Source organism: Petaurus breviceps, unplaced genomic scaffold (assembly GCF_028583685.1).
Source record: "Petaurus breviceps papuanus isolate PSGF00001 unplaced genomic scaffold, PetGlider_PUasm1.0 90847, whole genome shotgun sequence".
Taxonomy (NCBI): Eukaryota; Metazoa; Chordata; class Mammalia; order Diprotodontia; family Petauridae; genus Petaurus; species Petaurus breviceps.
Genome location: NW_027187360.1, coordinates 19527126 through 19540423, shown reverse-complemented (window position 1 = coordinate 19540423; position 13298 = coordinate 19527126). Strand labels below are relative to the sequence as shown.

Here is a 13298-nt window from a genome sequence, read left to right as displayed (position 1 = left end):
GTCCATTAGAGGTTCCCCAAGGTTATAAAACTAATTTGTAGTAGAGCTGAGGTTAGAACCCAGGTTTTGCAACTCCTACTCTTCCCATGTCACTGTCTGGCCTCTTGATCATGGGCAGGGGATTGCATAAGATGGTCTAGTCCAACTAGACCTTTAAAATCTCTTCCAAGATGCCTTCCCACTTTAGGATGTTATGGTTCTTTGACCCTGGAAAAGTGGCTAAAACCAAGATGAAAGGAAGGCCTTTGGGAAATAGAACTTTGAAGCAGAGAGTGTCTAGGGAATGGGAGCTGGTGCATGTTAACTGTGAAGAGCTGGATCCAGCTGGTTCCAAGTGAATTCTTCCTATTATCCAATCTCTTAGCATAGCTCTCATTACTGCTGCTTCATGTACCTCCGAAAGGAAGGCATTTATACATGATGGCTGCTGAACGAAAAATGAAAGTGCTAATTGTATTCATATTGGCTCCAGTGTTTTGGTTTGCTTCAGACAGCAGTGAATGGAATTTTACCCCTTAATTTGTGTTTTTAAGAAGAATTTCAAGGCTTACTTGACAAAAAAATAGAGGAAAAAAGGGAGAGGGAAAGCCAAGTGTGTTGTGCAACAAACCAAATTAACATTGATTCCTAAGAAAATTGCAAAGCACAACACAACATGAGATTGTGCAAAAGTCCAAGCCCAGGCTAAGTTCTATTAAGAACAAACCTAAAGTGCTGTGTTGTGATGCTAAAGCCCCCAGCATCCATCCAGCTGCCAGTCACTGTGAACTATCTGCATCTCATCCTCATGGACAAACTACTCAGCCAGGAGCCACAGAGCTATCCTTCATCGTGTCAGATGGAGCCAGTCAATAACTCTACAAGGCAAAGGTCAAGTTGTCTTTGGAAAAAAAAGTAATTGTGTACTAAAATTAAAGTTATTATCTTCAAACTAAGGTGGTTTTGGGTGCTTTTTGCTCTATCTTTAGGTGCAGAAACTGCTTCATTCAGAGATAACATGTCACGTGCATCACATAGTTATTTAACCTTCAAGTTTGCCTTCCATCCTGCCCTGCCTCACCTCAAAAAAAAAGTTTTAATCAAATTTGATAGCTTTTGTTTGAAACTTTCAGGAGCAGCTCTCTGGTAAGCCATAATCAGTTTTGCCACTCAACAAGCTTATGGGCCTGGACACCCAGCATGGTTAGAGTGGGGGGAAAAAAACATTTCAATAACTGAAATGTTACCCAGTTCTTCTTATATTCCTGGGATTCAGGGAAGTACTTTCCCCTGTTCATGTGAAGAGGGTACTTTTTAAACTTTGAGTGGAAAATGCCTCCACTAAAGTCCTTCTCCAGTCTGCCAGTGGCTACGCCAATGGAACTCTACCTCTGGCAGGTTTGACTAAATTGGAGAGGCTTTGAGTATATATAAGTCTGGCGATGGCCTAAGTACTTATTATCTACAGTAGGCCAATCTTGAGTGTGGACAGTTTCATCATCAGGGTAGCAAGTCATGTAAATAGTTAAGAAGACTTTTTACAAAGGAAGCTTTGGAGGACAGTGACCTGCCCCAGTGGAGGGAATACCCAACCAAGAGAATCATGGATGCATGGAATACTAAAGGAACAAATGGAAGGTGATATATTTGAAAATACAAAATGAAGGCTTGGTTTTATGTTTGAATAATTATGAGACAGAAACAGTGTTGGATCTTGAATTGAAGGTCCTGGGTTCAAATCTTGACTCTTTTACTCACTATTTCCATGACCATGGACAAAACATTTAACCTCTTGGTGCTTCAGTTTCCTAATGTGCAAAATGAGCAAGTTGGACTAGATAACCTCTAGCTCCTTTCAAATATAAATCTCTATTCCAAAATGAATCTCCTGATTTATAAGACAATTCAGAGAAACATCACAAAGTACCCATTTTTGGTTGCTTTCCTTTGCTACAGGTCACAAAAATATATCTCAATCACTTTTTTCATACATGTCTACATGCACAATTATTTTGTGTATCAACACCTCAATTTACACAATGATTGTGATCCTGAAAAGTTATTCTCAGATTGGCCATTTGGAAATCTTACCATATTTTAAGGACACTAAGAGGTATCTTAAGGCTTTTTAATTTAACTCAACAAATATTTATTAAATATCTACTTACTATGTGGAAAGCATTGATGTAGGTGCTAGGAATTCAAAGATAAGAATGAAACCTCTCCAGAACTCACAGAGCTTATATTTCACTGGAATTTAAAGGAATGCTATTGATTACCCTTTGGTAAAGTGGGAGCAAACTTTGAAAAGATATTACCTTGTCATCCCATAATTTGTCTGTTTATGAATTGATTTTTGGGGGTTTGCTTAAACTGAAGCAGGAATAAATATTTTTACTGTGAAAAGTATTTCTGTCTTTACTGTGGTAAACCATCTGGCTTCCTTCCCAGCCCTCAACATTCCAGTCAGGATCCCAGGAACAGGCTTAGCTCTCTCCCAGGTCTTATGACCACTCATGCCATTGGCAAGAGGAAATATAAGGATCCCCAGCATTTAGTCAGCTGTTTTGCTTGTCCAATTCTGACTTTATACCCTCTAGCAATTGCTAATTGAGAGTAGGAACTGTTTTGTTCTTTGTATCCCCAGACAGTAGTACAATAACTGACACATTTATCGTTTAACAAATTCTGATTTTGGCATGTTTTTTGTGACTAAGACCTGGCCCAGTAACTAGTCCCAAAACTGGGTGACTGTTTTGTTCCTCGTAACCAAAGTCCTTCTCTTGGGACTCTGTCCTATGTCCCCACTCCTGATGGTTCTCAGTTTTTCATATGTAAGATTAGGGAGTTAAACTAGTTAACATCCAAGATCCATTCCAGTTCTATGACCTTTGGTTTGGCCTCTAGTTCTGATGAAAATTGAAACTTTAACATGTGTCTTAGTCTTAGTGTTTGATTCCCAATTCCTTATGGTGACTCCCTTGCCTACTTTAATCATAAGTAATGATTAAAGAACAGTCCTGTCTAAAGACAGGAGGATGGATGAGATGGCCACTGGGTCTGTACTGATAATCAGGGGTTATTTGGGCCATCCCTCTCATTTCAACCAAGAGTTTGTATACTGGTGATCTAGTTTCAAAAATATCCAGTTAGTACCCCCAGATATAACATGGGGGTACCTGAGTGCTTATATGATAGGTGAAGAGAATAAACAGAAAAATAGAGATAGTATTTGGAAAGAATAGCCATCTTGAAATTCCTCTGTTCAACAGCAGTCACTATGGTTTTGGCACTGGTTATATTAAAAATTCCTTTTCTGTGAATCAGTAGAGAAGTTGTTCCTAGAGGTGATGTCTCCTGGGAGTGAGACTTCAAGAAGAATGAGTTTTTCTTGAAAAGGGGACAATTCTAAATGAATGCTAGTTAGTGGATTTGAATCAACAATGAGAATTAAGTGGGTGATGATCATAACTTTTCAGGGTCCCTTCCATATCTTTAAAAATAAGCAATACAGTAAACCATGATTGGAGCTTTGCATAGGATCAAAGAATTTAGAGGGTGAAATGATCTCAGAAGCCATCCAGTTTGCCCCCTTCATTTTACTGACAAGGAAACTAAGAATTATAGAGACTAAGTACTTTGACCAAGGCCACATAACTGGTAAGCAACAGAGCTGAGATTAAAATTCTGATTTTCAGACTGAAATCTAGGGCTCATTCTGCTACAACACACTGTCTCAGGTGGCTAAATATTATAGCATTACTGTCCATCATCATGTTCTAATTCTATATAGGTGAAGGCACAATGATGGTGAAAAGTACTTGAGTATGTTTCCAATTGTCATATTAGTTACAAAAATTGGAAAATTAGTAATGACTCTTTTGTCTGTATAATTTCCCTTTGTGGAAGAGCAGATATTATGTCTATTGTAAAGATGGGAAAACAGGAAATTCAAGACTCCTCTCTCTAATCTGTCATTTTCATGGATTCCTATGATCTTTCTAATATATAAGGATGTCCATGTCAAAAAACTTGCCCACTCAAAACTTTCCTCAGCTGCCTATTGCCAACATTATAAAATACAAGGTCCTTGGTTGGACATTTAAGGTCCCTTCTGATTTCTCACTGACCTGCCTTATTTCTCCAGCCTTATTTCACATTACAAGCCTGTATTTCAGCCAAACTGCACTGCCAGTGATTCCTCTGACTTGACAGCCCACTCCTGCTTTGGGATATTAGTGCAGGGGCCATCTCCCATGTCTGGAATGTACTCTTCCATCATTTCTGCCTATTAAATGCCTTCTTTTCCTTCAAGGCTCAACTCATATGGCACCTCAATTCAACAAGTACTTATTAGGTATCTTATGTGTGCAAACCACTGATCTACATGTTAGGAATACAAAGAAAGAAATGAAAAACATCAACTGCCTTTCAAAGAGTTTATATTAACCTGGGAGATACAAATAAACTGCTAAGTAAAAAATAAAATAACTTAAGGTGGGAGAAAGTGCTGAAAACTAGGAGGCATCTGGAGAAAGTGGCACACAAGCTCGATGGGGTTATGGAACCTGAATCCCTAAAAGGAAAAGATCATTTCTTTGAAAGCAGCTCAGTTGCTGGCATCTGGTCCATCCCAATCCACCTGGGTACTCCATAATCCCTTTAACTGCCCTTTCACTGTGGCTCTCTGGACCATGACCACTTAACTACTTTCATAGTCTACACCTGGACCACCCCAGGCTATTTACCACTATACAGTCTTTTCTTGCATCTAAGTACCAATCTTACCTCCATTAAATTGCAGAGATTCATTAGGAATCTCACTCCTATTGGTGTCACAATAGCTCAGATTTACTAAGAATCTTGCCCACCTAACCAGTGTTACAATAAAACCTCACTACTTTGACTGAAAGAAGGCTTGAGTGGTCGAATTCTTTTAAGGCAGACACCCCCTGCCCTTGACCCTTGCATTTCGGGGATCCCAGCACCCCAAACCACAACAAGCTGAGCCTTAACAAAATCTAGCTATTTAAAAAGGCAGAATGAGGAGGGAGGGCATACCAGGTATGGGGGTCAGTCTGCACAGAGACATGAAGATGGAATATGAATTGTCATGTGTGAGAGATAGCAAATAGACCAGTTTGGATGAAATGCAGAGTGCCTGAAAGTGGAGTAATGTGTAAATAAGTCTGGCAAAGTATATTGGAGTCAGCATGTGAAGGGCTTGACATGTGAAGCTAAGGAAATTGTATTTTCTTTTAGAGGCAGTAGGAAGCCACTGAAGATTCTTGAGCAAAAGAGTAATGATTGGTCAGACCTGAGTTTTAGGAATCTTACTTAGGTAGTTGTATAAAGGATGGAACAGAGAGGAGAGACTGGAAGCTGAAAATCTAATTAGGAGACTAGTAAAAACTCCTAAAATAGGTGATGAGAATCCATTAGGGTGATGGCTGTGTGAGTAGGGGATAGATACTAGTGATGTTATAGAGATGAATCACATTAGACTTGGCAACTGATTGGATTGGGGGGCATTTGGGAAGGGTCGAGGATGACCCCAAGGTTGTGAACTTAGATGAGTGGGAAGACAAATATCTCTGTGAAGCCTGCCCTGATCTCCCTGGTTTCCCTCAGCTGAAAGGGACTTCTCCCACTGGAAGTACCATCACCTCCCTCCCCCTTCCCTTTTCTCTGATTGTCTGGTTCTTCCTAGATTATTTTATTTTAAGGAAAATGCCCAGGCCATCCATGCCTTTATTCCTCTCCAGCTTATTTATACTCCTGACTATGTGCTTTTTCTACCATGTCCCCAGAGGATGCCTTCTTTCCCACCCCATTATTACCTTCCTTTTATTTGTGTTCACCCATTATAATGTAAGCTCCTTGAGAGTAGTTTCTTTTTGCTTGTTTTAATTCTCCCAGCACTTAGTAAGTACTTAATAAATGCTCCTGGACTTGATTTGACTTCCTCTTCAAATTTCCTGATAGAGCTTTGTCTGCACCTTCCTTTTGTTCTCACATCACTTTATTTTGTATTATTATTCTTTATTCACATGTTGTACCATACTCAATTCCCTTAGTAGACTATAAGCTCTGTGAGGGCAGGAATGGTGTTATTTTCTATCACTTTCCATGGTGTCGAGCACAATGCCACATGTATGGTAGACAATAAATGTTTTCTGAATTGAATTGAACTAAATTCAATAGTGATATTAAAGCTGAGATCATATTCTTTGCTCCTTGAACATAGTATGGTAGAAAGAGCCCTCATTTGGGATTTAGAAGGCATGACATATGTTCTTGGCTCTGATGCTATTATATAACCTTGGGCAAGCCCTCCGACTTTCCCCGGCACATAGGTCTTCTCTATCTCCTCTCCTGACTGTTTATATTACTCCTTACACTTTAAAAATCATGGAGGAGACATATCAGAATTTAAATATTGCTGGGAACTCTTCTTTTGGCAACATGTGTTCATTTTAGCAAGATTCCCATGCATAATGAGAGAGGTGCTAAAGTCAATTAGAAAAGACAGCAACTAATTTTCAGTGGATTTGGATGGAATTCCAACATGGACTTCTGAGTAGGCCTACCAAAATCTGATTTACTCTTGAATACAAGATATTTTTTCAGAGAAGGATTGAAAAAGGAAAAGACAGGTTCCAGCTGTGCCTGAATTTCCCCCAAGAATGTGTCCAGGATTTGCATTTTGCAACCCTGGTATAGTAGCTTCTATCTGACAATGGACATGACTGACAGTCCTTAAGTACTCAGACTTTCAGTTCACCAGTGACTTACTCCCTGGCCAGCACATGGGAACAGTGCTTTCTGTTACCTATCCTGGGCATGTTGAAGTGCCAACAAAATAAAATCAGGAAGCTAATTGCCCCCCAACTTTGCTTGGGGGAAAAATAAACAGGCTTAGGAAGAGTAGATGTACATGTTGAGAATTCACGAATGAGCACTCAAAGAGTTCCTGCAAAATGCATGAAGGGAAATTTGGCAGGGATCTCTTGTCTGTGTTGATTTCTTCTTTCTTTACTTTCTTCATTGCCTTCCTTTCCCTCCCCTAACATTTCTTGATGCAAAGGTACTTTGGTTATGTTAATGGTGTAAATACACTATGGGTCCCAGTTATTAGCTGAGATTGCAAAAGCTCACTGATGCTTAGATGGAGCTCCAAATGAAAATGATGTTTTTGGTTTTGCTTTTTTTCAAGTAAACAGTTGATTGAAGATTAACATTGGCCCACATTAACAGGAGGTGATGTGGCTAAATGGCTAGAGAGCTGGATTTGGAGTCAAGAAAATCTGGAACTGAATCCCACCTTTGCCACTCACTAGTTGCATGACCACAGACAAGTCATTGAACCTCTCAGTTTCCTTATCTGTAAAATAGGAATAGCAATACTTGTTTTTTTTTTTTTTTTAAAGCAATTGGGGTTAAGTAACTTGCTCAAGGTTACACGGCCAGTTATTATTTCTGGGTGTGGTGCGGAGTATCTGAGCCCGGATTTGATCCAGGTCATCCTGACACTGGAGCTGGTGCTCTTACTTGCTGGCCACCTGGCCGCCCCTAAGCAATCGGGGTTAAGTAACTTGCTCAAGGTTACACGGCCAGGTGTTTCTGGGTGGGTGCTAAGTGTCTGAGCCTGGGATACGATCTCCAGGTCTTCTCAACACTGGAGCCGGTGCTCTTACTCGCTGTGCTACCTGGCCGGGAATAGCAATACTTGTAGTAACTACCTCAAGGGAAAAAAGTGTGCAAAGAACTATAGAAATTTTAAATGCTAAATATTATTATTACAATCCCTGTTGATTTTGTAGTCCAACCTTTGCAATTAACGGTGATGTGATACTGCAAGGAAAATGGACTCCTTCTTCATCACTGTCACTCCCAATTCCAATCCTCAAACCTTGTCTCTTGTCATTGCGATGTGCTGGATGAATTGTGCTTGCTTTCTCATTTGGATAGTTATCAGCAATGGGCCCTTCTTCTCTGACAGGGAGTTTATAATGAATTCTGTTTGCTGGGACTACATCTTAATGGTAGTAAGACAGTGAAAAGGTACCAGTGTAATTCATCTGCATGGGCAGGGGGAGAGGAAGGGAACCAACCACGCCATCAAGTACTCTTTAGAAGGTCTGGTTGTCTGAGTAAGGCAGAGCAGGAGGTTGCTTGTGTATCACGATTTGACAGAAAGGTCCCTTTTACCTTCCTCTATCTGTCACAGATTACAATGAAAGCTTCCTTTCTCATTTTCTCTTGTTAAAATACTACTACCCCCTTGGAAGGTAACATATTAGGCTGTTATCAGTCATTTACACCCCTGTGTGGATGCATATTTATCAGATCCTTTCTGGTGACAGCGAGCTGAAAGTCTTGGAAGATAGAATATAGGGATGATTTTGGAGCTCAGAGATGCCCCAGGAAAGACAGGGCTAAGCTGAAACCTATAGGAAGCAGGCAAGGGTTACTCAGTAATAGTGACAGAACAGCCTATTGCTTGGATAGCTATGCTGAGAGGCAAGATGGAAACATAACAAAGGCAAATTTTACTAACCTCAAAAAGCTTGACTAGGCCTTATCCTACACATTTTGTTGCCTTTGTCTCTCAAAATGATCAATGCCATGAATACCTTCCAAGTGCCCTTTTAACATTTTTTTTGGGGTGGGGGCTTATTCTGCTTCACACAAGTCAGACACAACCCGACATTGTACCATTCCCCCAAATATGTTGTTTCTCTCTGTTAGAATTTATATTTCCTGAAGGCAGGGTCCAGTATTGTTTTTATATTTGCATCACCAGTGTTCAGTTCTTCATTTCTTCATTCAGTGATTCATTCATTCATTCCTAATGTGCTAATATTTCCATGGGTTTTGAATTGTCCAAAATGAATTTCAGTCCTTGGACAGAAGAGCTAGTCAGTCAGTCAACATTTATTAAGGGCCTACTATGCACCAGGCACTGTGCTAAGTGCTGAATTAGGCATGCCTGGTAGAGTTACTGTAGACGCAGCAAAGAGAGACCTTTAGGTCTAACTTCCATTTCTTCAGCTCAGCTTATATAGCTGCATCGACATGAATTTTGGAGGCAGCTTTTCCTGAATATGAAAGCCAATCGTGTACATTTTAAAAGCTGCTAAGACAAGCCAATCAAAATAGAATCTTGAGTCTAAGTGTGATGAACAACTCTGATTTTAAAAAGAGATTTTCTATCAGCTGAAAAGCTCTTGAAGCTTCAGGGAAAGTGAGTTTTCAGGAAGAAAGGACTGAAGTTTCAGAGAGAATTATTATCTGAAATAGTAGTAGCTACTCAGGAGTGGCCTAGGCTTGCTGAGTACAGGGGAGGTGATCCATGCTAACAACTGCCACTTCCGAAAAGTTATGAGACATGATTTTTAAAAAATGGAGACACACATCTGACAGGAGTAACATTTCAGCAAGAAATCAAAGAGCGGGATGATGTAAGCCCTGAAGCCAAGGTCTCTAAGAGAGGAGAGAACAAGAGGGACTTTTCGGGTTGATGAAAGATTCCTTTCTTGGAGCTACCACAATAATTAAAAATTAATCTGTCTCATCTTGAAAAGGTGAATTTAATCAGGCAAATGGCCTCCCCATGTGGACAGTTAAAAAGGAAAGTGCTGTAAAAATGCTGAACCTGAGGCGATCTGACTAATTATGCAAAGGGAAGCTTTGTAAGAAAATCATGGCATGTGATGACAGGACCTGTGTTGAAGCATCCTTAGGATAATGAAAGGAACTCAGTTTTAGACTGGTGGTGATGGGGATAGGGAAGAGGAGGAAAGGAACTTTGGAGGATGGTAGTAATCTGAAATCACAGAGTTACAGATCTATGGAACGGACCTCAGAGGCCATCTAAGCCTAGTTGTTCATTTTTCAGATGAAGGAACTGACATCCTGAAAAGTTAAGCTTATTTACCCAAGTTCACACAGGTAGTAAGCACTGGATGTAGGCTTTGAATCCAGGTCCTCTGACTTTAGAAACAGTTTTCATTCTACTGTACTGTACTATGCTACCTTCCTCTTTGGGGGCTGTTAACAAGAGGCTTTCCCCCCACTTTTTTTTAGGGTGGAGGAAGATAATTAAATAGATCAGTTGCTGCTTCTGCACACATAGAAAAAGAGAACAGGGTCAACATATATTCAGGCCTTTCATCAGAAAGGGGACAGAGTTTCTTTTAGAAAGAGATGGTGATTACCTTCTAGTGATTACCACACAGGAGCATTCCAAACCTAGGAAAGCTTGAATTTCTGACGACCTGTCAATGACTGACCTTGCCTCAAAGGTCTCATCATCTGAAACATTTCTCTTACTTTTCAGCCTCAAAGATTGAAATCCCACCCTCAGGGCTTTTAGAGGACACCTTTAAGAGGGCATTGATGGCTCAGAAAGTTAAAATGGAGTTGCATTGTGTGTATGTGTGTGTGTTGTGTGTGTGTGAGAGAAAGAAAGAAAAAGAGAGAGAAGGAAAGAGAAAGAGAGAGAGAGAGAGAGATTCAAGCCCTCCTGCTCATTGATTGCATGACTCCATTAGAAAAGGTGCAACCTGAATTGGTAGATGGAGTTTTTTTGTTTGAAATTTCCCTATTCAAATAAAATAACATCATCCCTATTAACAGAGATAGAAATATGCAAACATTAACACATATCTATCTATAGCTATATTTACATCTATTTCTATATTAAAAATATTATGTGTGTACATATGTATATCTTTATTACCTATATATCCAAATTAAAGGATAAGAGGCCCCCAGCATTGAGGAAAGAGGGCAATAGAGACACTATACCTTTAGAAAAGAACAGATTGTTTGAAAATAGTGCTACTAGATTTTGCCAAAGGGTACCACAGTTTTCTTGCCCTTAGTCTGCTATCTCAGCTCTCTCTAGTTGCAGTGACCAGACCTGAAATAATCCTGCCAGTGCTGAAACAACATATACACTGTATCTCAAGTACCCCCATTTCTAAATCATTTTTCTTCACATTTCCTTGGCCCAGTGTACAAAATAATCTTTCTTGTTCGAAGAGGATAAAATAATTTTCCTTCAGATACTCCAGGACTCAGGGGAAATCTCTTTTTCCATCTAGCTAAAAAGATAATCTATTTCCTTTTCTACCCCTCCCCACCCCCTCACTGGACCATGCACCAGCAGTTTCAGTATGGTTAAGAGGATACCTAAGCTCACTGACAATGTGTCTGGGTGATGGAGTGAGTGGTAACTATGTCAGCACAAGTGACCCCTTGCCTCTGCTGTCATTTATTTCTTACTAGCAATGACTGTTAGGATGCCTAAATGCAACATTCAGAAACATTTAGGTGACCTGACCTTTCACTGAGGCTCCTGACACCAAGTCTCTCCTCCTCCTCCTCTTCCTTCTTCTCCTCCTCCTTCTTCTTCTCTCTCTTCTTCTTTCTTCTCTATCTTCCTTCTTCTTCTTCCTCCTCTCTCTCTTCCTTTTTCTTCCTCCTCTCTTTCTTCTTTCTTCTTCCTCCTCTCCCTCTCTGTCTCTCTCTGTCTCTCCCCCCAGCCAGATCCCATGGATTCAATTATCAAAACATCTCATCAATCCATTATACCGATGAATCCCACCAACCCATCTCTCTCCAGAGCTCCAGGCTCACATCACCAAATACTCTTTGGACACATTTCCATAGGCATCTGTGATAGTAATGGCAATTAAAGATTCCCCTGTATTGGCTTAGTTTTCAAATTGATTGTGTTAAAACCCAGAGCTTGTTAATCCCACCTGTGGGATGGACTTGTTGATGTGAAAAGAAAGTCCTGAACTGGGAGGAGCTGGTGACATAGATTTGGAGAGACAAGAGAGAGGCGGAAGACCTTTTTGAAAGCAGCACCCATGTGGAGGCAGAGAGAGAGACTAAGAGAATTGCTGGTGGCCGCTTTGAATTGCCCTGGACTTTTGAGACCTGCCCCCTGAGCTGCCAAGGACTGAGGAGACATGGCTGTTTTGCTGGTACTTTGTCTGTCTGTTTTGATGTTATTTTGCCAGATTTGTCCACTGGTGAAAGACAGTCCTTTTGTTGAAGAAGTCCTGGAACCTGGCTGTTCACTAAGAAGCCCTGAGACTGTCCTGCAGACAGAGAGTGAATACTGTCCACTGGTGAGGGACAGTGCTGTTGTTGCAGGGGTCTGGAGACTGTCCTGCAGACAGAATGAATACTGTCCACTGGTGAAGGACAGTGCTGTTGTTGCAGGGGTCTGGGAGCCTTTCTGTTGGTTCAGAAGCCCTGAAGAAGGATTTTCTTGTTGTATGTTTACAGAAATCCTGGGAGAGGGCTTTTCTAATGTTTTCAGGGGTTCTAGGACTGTTCTACAGACAGAGGATGAATTCATGAAGGGACTGGCAATGTATCTTATGGCCTTGCTAAGCCTTGTCTCCCCAGGAACTAAGATTGCTGAGAACTTGCCTCATGTCAAGATGAAGAAAAGACCTCCATTTGGGTATTAAGTGCTGTGTTTAAACTTGATGTAACTCTGGGGTAGATTCAATTGTGATCCAGGGGTGGGGAACTTTTGACCTTATGTTTGGAAACTAATCTCCATTTGAGAAGAGGGACTTTGTGGTGGATTAAATTAAGGTATAGCCTAGGGGTGGAGAAATATTTAGAACAGAGACTTTGTAATTGATTGAATGATTGGAAGGTCCTGGGGTGGGGTAGTCCTTGGAGATTATTTAATCACATTTAGTAAATGCTGTATTTGGAATGATGTCATGTTTTGATCTTCTGTTCTTGGTTGGTCACTGAATAAAATGGAGAGCACCTATGCTGGTATTTTGAACCTGGGAAGTTGCCTTTCCTTGGCATTATATTACAGCATCTCAAATTAAATATATCTAAAACACATCTTTCTTCATACACACAAACACATAAACTTACTCCTCTTTCCAAACGTCCCTTTTGCTGTCAGAGGAACCATCATCTTTCTAGTCCCCCAGGTTTACAACCTCATAGCCACCCTAGATTCTTTATTTTCTATCACCCCACATATCCAACAATTTGCAGAATATTGACATTTCTTGCCAACCAAATATTTCCTGCACTTGTTGCCTTTTCTCCACTCACACCCTCCACTCACCACCCTATTTCTGACCTTGATTACCTCTTATCTTTATTACTACAACAGACATTTTTTAAAAACATGTATCTATCCTTTGATATAATGCAGTGTCATGGAGGGAAGGTTTTTTTTCCCCTTCATTTTTGTCTTTGCATCACCAGTATCTAGCACAGTAGCTGTCACAATGGTAAGCATTTCGCAAATGCTTTTTGAT

At 40.4% G+C, this 13298-nt stretch overlaps 1 protein-coding gene across 2 annotated transcripts in view; it reads right to left on the bottom strand.

Annotated features, from left to right (window-relative positions):
• Positions 1-13298, bottom strand: part of CDH4 (cadherin 4) — a 464937-nt gene that overhangs the window by 237825 nt on the left and 213814 nt on the right. The window lies entirely within an intron of this gene.